Genomic DNA, 13437 nt, shown 5'->3' with positions numbered 1-13437 from the left:
AAGTATGGGCTTTGAAAATATCAAAGTTCTGAGTTTGACCCGCACCTACAGCAACCAATCCTTTTCAGCACAATTTTGATGGGCCAAATGTCCTCCTCTCCATAGCCTTGCCCCTCCCTGTCTCCAATCCCCTTCAGCAGCACAACCCTCGGATATCTGTACTTCTCTAATTTTAGCTACTTGTGCATTCTCAGTTCTAATTGCTAAGCCTTCAGCTTGCTGAGGCCCCAAGCACTGGAATTATCTCCATTCACCTCTCCATCGTCTGCTTCACTTTCCTTCCTGATTGTTAAAACCTGACTCCTTGAACAAGGTTTCAGTAATCTGACCTAGGATCTCCTTATGTGGCCTGGTGTCACACTAATATTCTAATGCTCCATAAAATGCCTTGGGGTGTTTCATTATAAATATTAAATGTTGTTGTTGTATCATTCTAAATCACTATGAAATTTCATGAAACAGCTTTCATCTTCACAGTTGCAACTTATTACCCCAGGCATTCCATGATCACTAACTGCGGCAGATATATTCGAATGGAATGTGAAACAGCATCTAGTCCTTGTCGATGTACTCAGGCTGGTAATGAAGTGGGCTATCTGCCCAATATAAAAAGCAACACAGTGATTGGAAAGCTGAAGAGGCATTTCACTGCATATGGCTTTCCCCAGAGGATGATGACAGACAATGCTTAGCAATTTGTCTCCACAGAGTTCAAGGACTTAGTGCATACGTGAGACTTTAATCACACCAAAAGTAGCCCCCTCTACCCACAATCGACTGGCTAGGCAGAAAGGGCAGTATGTTCAGCAAAGCATCTCCTCAGAAAATGCCACTGTGACAACATAGGCTTCTATGCCGCAATACTCATTCTGCAAAGTTTGCTGAGATGAGGCCTGACTTTGTCAGCACTGAGAATGTTCTGCAGACATACCAGATCCCTGTCGCCATGGCCCTTCTGCAACCCAAAGCGGGTGGAGCCCTCATAAAATGGTGACAAAGATGAACCGCAATGCCGGTTCAGACTCTGCACTCTAGAACCGGGCCACACAATCAGCATGAAGACCACATGTGGCCATGGCAGTGGTCTATAGTCATGCCCCCCTCCACCATTCAACCAAACTGATATGTGGTTGCCTCAGATGGTGCTCTCTATGTCAGGAGCTGACGTCACTTATTACAGATATCTAAACCAGCTCCATCAATCGCCATAGAGTTCAACACCGAGTCTGCAATCTATGCGCCCTGAACTAGTGGAGATGGAAGCTCCTGCAGTCAAGTACTGCAGCCACTGTGCGACCCCAGGAATTCCTGATGCCAGGTGGATAACAACCCGAGTGTACCCCAAGCACAGCCAACTGGCACAATTATACATTTGACACGCCTGAGCAGACAAAACTCCAAGATCAAGGACTATGAACTGACTTAGTCTGCATATGGGCCATTATTTTTAAAAGGGAGGGGGAAGAAGGGCCATGATGGGCTTTGCACCAGGTGTAACAGCCTAGATCTGCGTTCTGTATATTGTAAATAGTTAATGACCTGTTACCGACGTCCAACATTGTCAGATGCCTGTAGTCCCAACTAAAACTGGGAAGATGTAGACCGGGTGGTCATGTGTAGATTGTGATGATGTGTACACAGGAAGTGACATGTGGGGAGTGCGGGGTAGCACAGGGGCAGAAACACAGCATGTAAGAGCTGCTAACATCTTTCAGTAAATGGATTAACCTTTGTCATCATTTCCATACAACTCAGCAACTGTACACCCACTACCTCCCTGTCCACCCCTGAGCTCACCTCCCCAACACATTAGGTGAACCTGGAATAAGGGGCTGCTTGTTATTGGGGTGGGGTAAATAGCTTAGCTCCCTGGAAGCAAAGTCAGTGGGAAGCGAGGTCACTTAATGCCAAACCACCCTGCAGTGATAACACACTGTGGGCAGGCTAGGTGGGTGCGGTATGGGACATCTCCCTTTCTGTGAGATACTTTGATCAAATTGCCCAAATAAATAGAATGTTGAATATTGTTCCTAAACTGTGAGGTAAGGAAATTAAAATAAAGCAGCAACGTATATTAAAACCATTGGCAAAAAATTGATGACAAATGAGATGACAATAAAAAGATTTAATGAGGGACATAAAATTATTCAGACAAGAGAGAAAAAAATACAGAATAAATAAATTTTACTCGTGCTTAAGATAATGCTTGCAAAGGGCAAAACTCTTTGGAGTGCTAACTCCTTATTGTCCACATGGTGGTGCTTTTCAAAGGTTTACAGCATGATGGCAAGTGGCAAGCATGAGAGGCCTTCTTCATTAAGTTAATTTAACTAACATTAAAAAGAAAAAAACTTACAATTTTTAAGCTGCTAAAATGATAGCCTTATGTAAATGCTTAAAAGCATATGGATTTTTGTTGTTTTTTTTAGCTCTGAGTTTTTTGCAGAAACAATGAACTCCTGATTTTACTGACATCACAGTACAGATCTCAGGCAGATATTCCTCTGAACAACAAAGCTGCGGCATTGGCCACTGACTGCACCAAGACATCCGCTCTTACCTCGTCCGCAGGTTGCATTGAAAACTTCCTCTTCTTCCTGCGGCAGGGTTTAACATCATAACAGCGAGATCTCCCTGTGTGGTGTATTGCCAGCAAAACCAGGCTCCCTAGCAATGTCACATGCTGAAGACATGCACCATTGAGGTCAGCTTTCAGCTCAGTGACATATTAAATGGTTTAAAAAAAAAAAATTTTCAAAACCGTTATAAACTTTTCAATACCTCTGCCACAATTTTTAGAAATTTGCCAGGGCCTGTCCCTCAGAGATTAATGCCAGTGGGGTATAGGGGGAGCCAAGGAGCCAAGGGTGCCAGTGGCTGTGAGCTGGAGGTGCCCACAGGGGAAACCAGATAAAGTGCGGCTGCCTGGAGTGTCATGGGGAGGGCTGCGGGTGGGGGGGGGGTGGGGCAGCTGGGGTGGGGAGGCGGGGCTGCCAGTGTGGGGAGGGGGGCTGCTGGGATGAAGAGGCGGGCCTGCTGGTGTAGGGCTGCCGGTGGGGGAGAGGGGGTTAGGGGGGCTGCTGGTGGGGGTGGGGGGAGGGGGCCAGTGGAGTGAGGGCATTTGTAGAGAACCAATGGAACCAGGAGAATTATGAACATTTTTACTGTTTATTTAGTGTAACATTTTTAACACTATCAACATTTTAATATCGGTAGACAGGAACAAAGTTCTCATCTACCCTGACTGTTTACTGACTTAACGCCTGTGCTTATCAGCTCAAACATTTTGTATGTAAAAATTGGTTGAAGTTATGGGCAAGGAAGCCCAATTTTTGCACTAAAATCATCTGCCGCAGAATGGCGGGGCAATCTTCCAGAGGGCGCTTAGGTGCAGCGTAACCTCTGGATTTCAGCATCAGTGAGCTCACTAGAAGTTGTGATACTGTCGCAGCCCTCAATAGTGGTGAACACATGAGCTCACTGCTGTTGAGGAAGGAAAATCTGGGGCAAGAAATTTTTAACTGACCTGAGAATTCTTGATTGCTGTGTTAACTGGTCAGATATAGACTCTAATAAATTGACATTCTCCATTCTATTTGTACAATCAGTGGTATTAAACTGCACCATACTGTATCACATTATTCATCTTCAGAACACATTTTTATCAGCCTGAAGATGCAATGCTAACTGCTGTAAAATCACCTTTCACCCTCATCAGGAAGACAGAAGTGGCCAGGGTGGGACCCTGGAGGAGATTTTCAAGGGGAAGATAATTAAAAAGCCCAGCAGACCATCCAATTAAATATTTCAGATGACCTCTGCAGCTGGGAGGGCTAATAGAATTTATGAGGCTCCGGGTAGCTGGCAACACCCTTTGGAAAGGTGGGTGCTGCTGATGTAAGTGGGAATTAGTGAAGGCGCTTCAAGATGGGGGCACCCTCTAAAGATTTGTAAATGGTTCAAAATATGAGCAGAATTCTCTAGCTGTTCACGTAGGTGGATTCTCCAGTCCCGCTGGCAGCACACTCTCGCCCGTGGGTTTCCCGCCAGCAGGAAACACACGGCTGGGAGGCCAGAGAATCTTGTCCATACTGTGGCCACAGCTGCTGGGCCATCACTACACAGGGGATACCTGCCCACAGGATGGTCTACGTTTGTGGCCCCTGCGACCCAGCGTATCTGTGCTGGGATCCATTGCAGCCTGCAACTCTGGCCCCCACAAGCCTATTACAGGAAGGTTGCCACTATTCCTCTAGGGATTCTAGCCATACCAGGAGGCCCAAGCTGGTATGGCTAGAAGTCTGCTCAACGAATCTTTCTCATTTGTGTACTATTGGATTTGTTTTACGTAGAAACTACAAGCAGGAGTAGGCCATTTGGCCCTTCGAGTCTGCTCCGCCATTCATTTTGATCATGGCTGATCATTGAATTCAATATCCTGACCCCCCTTTCCCCCATATCCCTTGATCCCTTTAGCTCCAAGAGCTATATCTAATTTCTTCTTGAAATCAGACAACATTTTGGCCTCAACTACATTCTGTGGTCGTGAATTCCACACATTCACCACCCTCTGGGGGAAGACATTTCTCCTCACCTCAGTTCTAAAAGGTTTACCCTTTTGTGATGTACATGACATTTAGAAAGTCAAAACCTATAAAAAAATAAAGTCCTTTAATGAATGGAACAAGATTGCTATCTGATAAATTCTACATTACAAAATGTCTGCACAGGTTTTCTTTTTCTCTTAACCCATCCAATTTAGGCACAGTAATGCTAAAATATTTATAATATCTGTGAGCTACTGTTTAATTACTGCTGACTTTGACAAAATCAGAATTTTTTCTGTTAAGCCATCCTCCACTGACATGATTTCACATCTTCAATGGTAAACAATTATTGGCATTACCAATACTTCCACCTGCTGGTTATAATAATTTACCAGACCAAAAAATCTATCCAAAGTCAATTTGTACACTTAGTGCCAATAGAAATAACCAGATCATGATTATTTGGTTATTTTTCTGTGATGTAAGCCATAAAATTGTGTTCATTTTGTTATAAACCAGACATTGACAAGATTTAAAATTCTGATTTGTGTGAATCACCACAGTGATTTTGCAAATCTCTTTGGAGGTTACTTAAATGTTGTCAGCTTTGCTGAAAAAAAGTTCTAATCTTGGTAGACCAAAGCCTTTCAGTATTTGGATTAACGTATGCATATACAATGGGGGAACTTTGCAGTCTCCCTCGTGGTGGATTTAATGGTGGGCGATGAGGGACAATGCGGTAGAAGCAGAAGAATCGTTTTTCTGACATCTCCTCCTGCTGTTCCTCCACCTCTTACTGCCTCTCTAGCATCTTGTGGGAGACTGATTCCAGGAGCCTGTCATCGGACTCAAACCTTGCAGATGCCTCTTCCCCTGCAGTCCTCCAAGTGCTGGTGAGTTAGGCGGACCCTGCCTCCTGCTGCTGCAGACACATGTCCATGCAATGACCACCAGAATGTGAGACCCTTTCTAAACTAGACTGATTACCCTTGAGATGTGTGTCTCTGGGTTGGTAGAGGATTCAGGTGACTCCTGTGAGGCCTCTACAGGTGCACTTTCTTCCTCCGCAATATCTTTGGTCCTCTCCAGGTTTGCCTGGATGCTGGACAGAGTTTCATCTCTTTTGGGCATTGCCTTTTCCCTGCTGGCACCTGTGTGTGAGAGAGAGCAAGTGACTGCATGAGCTGCCTCCAACATGAAGGAACGTGCTTCCCTTAGACTTCAACATGAGTTTCATGGAGCATTCATCATTAGATTGAAGCTGCCTGTTGACCTCTCCATCTCCGCAGCCTCTGTCCTGTTCCACACCAGGCGGCTAGACTGCCCACTTCTCGAGGGCAGTGAGGTTTTTGAAGTGTGGCTGGCCTCCTCATGTCTTCTTCCTGTCACTCTTAATATAGCTTAACTTATCCTACACAAAGAAAGAAGGTGGGGTTGAGAGCAATTGAGTTTCATGTATTTTTCTCATGCTTCCAGTCTTACAAATGACTGACTGGATTGTGTGGCATGTAATTGATGCACTGTAGCTTATTCACAAGGTTCTGGAGCAGCACCCTCCAGAGCGGTGAGTACGTGCAGTTTTAAGGATAAGGCTCACAGACATATATCCTTAGTGGTGTTTATGGATGTCTAACACCTTTCCACCCATCTCTTCTAGGCAGCATGTGAGCTCTTTGTGTGGAATGCTCAGGGATCCATAGTGGCCTGCTTACTTTAAGAGTAGATGGACTGCAGTGGGGTTATTAGGCATCACCTTAGCATGTTGCCACTGAGGCTCATGCCCCCTGTAATGTCCAGTGAGGTGAGTGTGAGCAGTTCACTTATGCTGGTGGAGTGGATGAGGTCATTCATCTGCTTCCTGCACTGCAGGGCAACCCTCTGGTGCACACCTTGGTCGTGGACTGCCCTACAGACTTCCTTCCATGCTGGGTTCATCACTCTGCTCGGCCTCCTCCTCCCATCCTCTGAATGGAAGACATCCCTCCTGGCCTTCACTTTAACCTGGTGTTGTGAGACTTCTTACTGTGCTTACCCCAGTCCAACGCCGGCATCTCCACATCTTCACTTCATTGTGCAGACTGCCTGAGGAGACATTGCTAAATTTGTGTGCTTGAGCTCCCTGTCCTCTTCAGGCCATCTCCTCCCCCAGCATTAGGTAAATTGCTGTCCAGGCACCTTTGAAAAATGGCGGCCATATACGATGCTGGGACACGTGTCATCCAGCCCACCTCGCTGAATAATATGTGAGGAAACCCCCCCCATCCTCCACTGCATAAGTAATGAGGCCAGGGTCACACAATATGGTGTGAATTGTCAGTGACCACTGCAGTGGGAAACACGCTAAGTTCCCGCTCCTGCCACGGGATATACACTAGAATTCTATCACCCTGCCTGCCACAGAATCAGAGCAGGCGAGGGGCGGACAACAGAAATGTCCGTTCACCTCAGGTGGGAATTTCCGGTCTCACTCGAGCGAGGCCGCAAAATCCCACCCAAATATATATATATAGTCCCTGAATGAAAAATTCTGCCCAATGACTCAATGCAACAGTGAATCGAATGTCAAGGTAAACAAGCCCAATGTCTGTGAGCCCATGCTGTAAATAATTCTATTACTTCTTGGTCCCACTTTTGACAATCACTTGGCCCAATCGATTTTGACATTTTGTAAATCATTTAATAATGAATGACCTCTTCCTCATGAGTTAACCAATGAACGTAACTTATTCCTCCTTCACTGATGGGATCAAAGATTATGGGAAAAAAGCAGGATTAGGCTATTGAGTTGGATGATCAGCCACGATCGTAATAAATAGTGGAGCAGGCTCAAAGGGCCAAATGGCCTCCCCCTGCTCCTATCTTCTATGTTTCTATGATAGAAAGGGAGGGGAGCTATTCTATAACATTGAAATTGCAGCTGTACCAACATGCATGCATCCTGATTCATTGAAATGGAATTGCCATTGTATAATTTACATTTATGTGCTGAAATATCTTGAAATTCAGGACTTCTCTGTCAATCTGCAATCTGCTGTTCTCACAGGCATCATTTGAAAAGCGTAAAAGGCTCATTTTGATCAAGTCAACATATAACCTAGCTGTATCAGTAAAGTAAAATCAAAGGCCAAGAAACAGGGATCGACAGTTGGCCGATGCATTCCAGGATTAGGAATGGGATAAGTTGTCCAGTTACCTGGGTGGTGGAATACATGGTGAAGAGAGGATCTGGCTCTGATGTGATGTTAGAATAGCCCACCTACCACTCATACACCGAGCCCTGTATAAAGCAAGCCTCTCAGTGGGTCCATTACTGTATCGTCCCGATTGGAAGCTGTTTGTGTTCACCACAAGCTTGTGATTTTGTTTTGCTTTATTTTGTGCAATGGAGCACTGTTACTTTACAGCCAGCTCCTGGAGTTATTATAGCAGTAAAAAGGAAAGAATGGATAAAAACAAATCGAAATAGCTTTCAACATTGGAAAAGCTCAAACCACTGCTCTCCAGCCAGTGCTTGAAAATTAACATCAAAAATAATCTTTGATTAATACAAATTAACTCAGTTCTCTGGACATTTGACCAAGTATGCTAAAGTCCTCTGTAATAGTATTAGTGTCACATTTTAATAAATCTGATTTAAACTGAATTGCTTGTGCATTCTTAAACTGATTTGGTTTAAATCACTCCTTTTACAAATGAGCATAAATCCCTATCAAAAGCAAAAGAATGTACACAATCCCTGCATCTGTTCTCCTGTTTTTGGAAGAATAAACAATGAAGTGAACTTAGAAAAGATTGATTGAGATCAAATATCATAATATTTAAAACAATTGATTAAATTGCAAATGTTTTAACTGCTATTTCCAATCCAAGCCTGAGTGAAAAGCCTATGGCAGCAAAGTTTGGCTTCTTAGTGCCAGTTCAGTGCCCTGAGTGCTGTTTTAGCTTCAAAATAGCATCTATAGTGCATACTTACACTTTTGATGTGAGTCGCACTGGACACCATTTGGTGAGGGTGTTGGTGCACATTCATGGATCTTTGAACAACAGTGCACAGAGTAGGCAGATAGTGATGTCAAGTTCTGTGTAATGCTGATTAGAAACCAGGCCTGCCATTTTCGAATCTCAATGTTCGTACTAATACCCTCTCTTAAAATACACACAGCTGAACACGCATTCATAAGCAGGAAGGACTCCCGCCAGCACTATTTAAAGGGATCATCAGCAGCTTAGTTGCTGATTAAGTTATACTGGCTGTTGCTGTGATTACAGAAGTGTTGGATGGCTGTTAGAATTCTTCAAAGTTGCTAAAGTCTTCAGCGAATGTGGCATACACTGAAGGTCGCTGCCCTGATTTCACGGATCCTGGGTGTCTCACCATGTGCAAATCCTGCCTCGGGTCTATTCTCTAAAATATACACACAGTTACGTATCTGAGCTGGTGGCTGAGATTGTAAAATCAACTAATAACATTGCTTATTCATCACTGACTTGTTGCACTTTCACCTCTTGCTCTTCCAGCACCGCCTGGCCAGATTACTGTTGCTGGGTATTAGAAAGAAGAAAGGCGCAACAGTAAGTTGAGGGAGTTGGGGGTGTGGAGAGGAGATGGTGGGTGGGGGGGTGTGGTGGGGAGTGGGGAAGCAAAATGTGTATCTTTATACTGTCTGCTGCTTGCAAATTGTAAGAGTTTCTGGGTTGAGGGGGAAATGGGATTTGAGAAAGAAGATCAGGTATAAAGATGCCATCATCCTTGATGGTTTCAACACACCATTATTGGCCACAGCCTCAGCAATGGCCATTCACGTGATGGTGAGCACTGGGTCAGGATGCAGAGCCATGCTTGTCCCTTGTCAGTAAGTTGCTGCTGCCTCCAGTTAAAAGCTAGCTTTTGTTTGTTCATTTACAGGATGTGGGTATCGCTGGCTCAGCCAGCAGTTATTGCCCATCCCTAGCTTGAGAAGGTGGTGGTGAGATGCCTTCCTGAACCGCTGCAATTCCTGAGGTGCTGGTATACCCACAGTGCTGTTAGGAAGGGAGTTCCCAGAGTTTGACCCAGTGACAATGAAGGAACAGTGATATAAAATCCTACAATGCAGAAGGAAGCCATTCGGCCCATCGAGTCTGCACCGATCACAATCCCACCCAGGCCCTATCCCCATAACCCCATGCATTTACCCTCGCCTAGTCCCCTGACACTAAGGGACAATTTAGCATGGCCAGTCCACCTAACCTGCGCATCTTTGGACTGTGGGAGAAAACCAGAGCACCCGGAGGAAACCCACGCAGACACGGGGAGAATGTGCAAACTCCACACAGGCAATGACCCAAGCCGGGAATCAAACCCAGGTCCCTGGCACTGTGAGGCAGCAGTGCTAACCACTCTGCCACCGTGCCACCCTATTATATTTCCAAGTCAAAATGGTGAATAACTTGGAGGTGAAGTTCCAGGTGGTGGTGTTCCCAGGTATCTTCTGCTCTTGTCCTGAAAGAGAGAGGGAAATGTGTCAGTAGGTACAGTGCATTCCAGTTTAATGATTTGGCTGTCATGGATGAATAGCAGATATTGCATGCAAGCTGTGAGATGTTGGTGTGAGACTTGCAGCAATGCTAAGATACCTGAGGAATGAGGTGAAGCTCTGAATGTTAAGTGTGAGTCGTGATTGATAGAGTTGCTGGTGAGTGAGTGATGGGGTGAGGGACATTGAATAGTTTGTGACAATACAGCATGTTAAGATATTCACTGATCATGACCACTTGTGTGAGATAATTGAACTTTTTTGCAGAAATACATCTATCCTCAGGGCATGACTCTTGGTGTTGACTGGAATGTCTTCTCAAAATTTGTCTTGGGACCAGCTAGCCTTCTGTGTATACATCACATCTCTCTTCCTCTCTGCATCCCCCACCAAGGTCTCCAGTGCTACATCAAATAACCTTGGAGCAACCCTCCTCTGCAACACAATAATTCACTTCACTTTCCGCTCAGATTCTCCTGCACAAACAGTTTCACAATCTGCCCTGGCCAGAAAACATCTCCCAGAGGCTGCCTTTAAGTCGTGCTGGCCTCGTCCAAGAACGGGCCCCCTGCTGAGGTGTGCAGTCACTCAACAGTGCATTTAGTCATATCTACACGCAGCAAGCTTGCAAATTAGCAAACTGCACAAAATTGGCACGCTGCCTGCATCAGAAGCAACAGGCACGAGTTCATCATTGTTTGGATAAATACTTTTGTACACTGTGGCTTGCCATACTCAAATGACCTCTGATGTCATGATATATCGATAAAGGCTCTAAGTCATTTTACACACCAGATGGAACATGGTGCCAGAAATGTGAAGCCTGGATCAGGATAACAAATTCCAAGGAAAATAAATAAGGGATACTTTAAAGCGGGGTTGCTGGTGAGACCTGAGACCGGAGACCAGGTGGTGGGGGGTGGTTATGCAAGACTTTGAAGAAAGATGAAAGATACTTACAGTATGTCTCCTTGATCCCAACTACACTGTGGATGCTGCTTCATTGCAGTTTCATGTTGCTCCCCCCCCCCCCCCCCCCACCACACACACACACACACAGCTAACTCTGCCAGACTCCCCTCCCCCTAAGGATATACTCAGCAGCCCCTCTCCCCAATGTCTACCCCACTCACTTAGACACTCCTCTCACCAGCCATCATCCCCTGGTCATCCAGCAGCCCCTCTCCCCGACATCCCAGCCCTGCCTGAATCGCGGACCTGCTGGATGCCAGATGTCCCACTGGTCAGTAGATTGCCCCTGCCTCCAACTTGCGCCTTTTGCTGGATGCATCTCCCACCCCTTGACTCGGGCCTGCTACTGAATCTCTTCCTGATTTATGCTTGCCATTAGATCTTGAGCCCATTGTCAGATCCCTCCAGCTGACTTGGGACTGCTGCTGGATCCAGCCCCCACTGACTCAGGCCTGCCAGCCATCAGACCCCCACAACCACCTGCAGGCCTGATGAACCTGATCAGAGCCCCACCAGAGATGCCCTCCCCACACCCCAAACTCCGATCCAACTTCTAAGCCCCATTGTTTAGAATTGGAAATGGATTCATCAACAATCAAGCTGGCCAGTCCCCCTGTTCCTCACGGCCAGTGGGCTGTGCATATGTAGCAGCATGGTGCACATGCACAGACACCAAGAATACTTGGACAATAGTAAGAGTAGACTCTGAGCAGTCTCATTTACTGCCTGGAGAAATACAGGACAAATAGCATCTCAAGAAGTCAATAAAAAGGTGGTGGGACAAAATGGAAAATTATAGGAAAATCCTGTAAAACATGGGATGGTTGGTCACTCCGGAATTGGGTGGATTTTGATAACTGTAAGAGAGCCAGCAGAAGTAAAAGAAAAGAAAATTCGATTTACAACTTTGTATAGGATATTGACATCTGGGTGAATTATTATGGCTTTGAATAGTCCAGTATCTGCGTCTTTAGAGAAGAAAGGAGATTTGAGATGGAATTGGCAATTCTTCCGAGATGGAACTGACAGAATTATGAGATTGCCACAGGGTTCAATTCTATGATTCTATGATTCAATGTGAAACCTGAACAAATAAGAGCAGCAAATCTATTATCAGTGGTGGGGAAGGAGAACTTAAACCTTTAGTGCACCTCAGAGCTTCTGCACATACCCATAATGTTCTTGAGAGTAAGTGTCTCTTCTCTCAGCAAAGGTGCTCTCACCACAGGATATCTTATTCCTAAGACAATGCTAACTCTGATGAGATCAACTTTCAGTTGTCCAAACTCACAAACTTGAGCTAGATGTCTCTGTGCAGTCATATACTGATTAATATGCTCCCTCTCTTTCTGAGCTTGTGTTAACCACATAGCATTCATAAACGATTTCAGTAAAGAGTGGATTTTCAAGGTCTGTAAAATTTCAAAAGTCTCATTTTTCCATTCCTCAGTGAGGTTTAGGATGCACTACAGGTTTAAGTTCTCCTTCCCCACCACTGATAATAGATTTGGTGTGGCGACTAAGGAATTTTCACAGTAAGCCTACTTGTGACACTGATAACATTTTTTAAAATGTGGACACGAAATGTAAAGACTCAATTTTATAACCCACAGAATGGAACTTCAGCCATCAAGAACGCACATCTACAAATTAGGGGTTTTGCCTCTGCAAATTTCTGTTCATTGATTGTCAGGAAGTTGTGATTTCCCAAGGGGGACTCCTGGCATATAAAACTCTGTGCTGAAAGACTGCATGCAAAAAACAGGTCTGTCGCCTTTCCTTACAAATAAACCTATGAACGTGTTAAAACACACTGATCCTCAAGAGGGCAGACTTGCACAACACTGGACTGAATCATACGTGAAGGCCCAGATCTTCCAAACAGGGTCGGAAATCCTATTTTTATAAGTGATCTTCCGACAGAGGATCCTTCACATCTGACCCTTAGAGAGCAGCACAGAGCATCCATGCAGAAACCATGCCCCTCTTTTCGACATTAGCTGCCAAGGGGCAGCACGGTGGCACAGTGGTTAACACTGCTGCCCCTCAGCGCCAGGGACCCAGGTTTGATTCCCAGCTTGGATAACTGTCCGTGTGGAATTTGCATGTTATCCCTGTGGGTTCCCTCCGGGTGCTCTGGTTTCCTCCCACATTCTGAAAGACGTGCTAGTTAGGGGCATTGACCCAAATATTAAGTTGATCTTTCTCTACACCCTAGCTATGACTGTAACACTACATTCTGCACTCTCTCGTTTCCTTCTCTATGAACGATATGTTTTGTTTGTATAGCGTGCAAGAAACAATACCTTTCACTGTAGGTTAATACATGTGACAATAATAAATCAAACCAAATCAAATCAAACAGGCGCCAGACTGTGGCGACTAGGGGGAATTTCACAGTA

Source organism: Mustelus asterias, chromosome 6 (genome assembly GCF_964213995.1).
Source record: "Mustelus asterias chromosome 6, sMusAst1.hap1.1, whole genome shotgun sequence".
Taxonomy (NCBI): Eukaryota; Metazoa; Chordata; class Chondrichthyes; order Carcharhiniformes; family Triakidae; genus Mustelus; species Mustelus asterias.
This window is presented reverse-complemented; position numbering follows the sequence as displayed.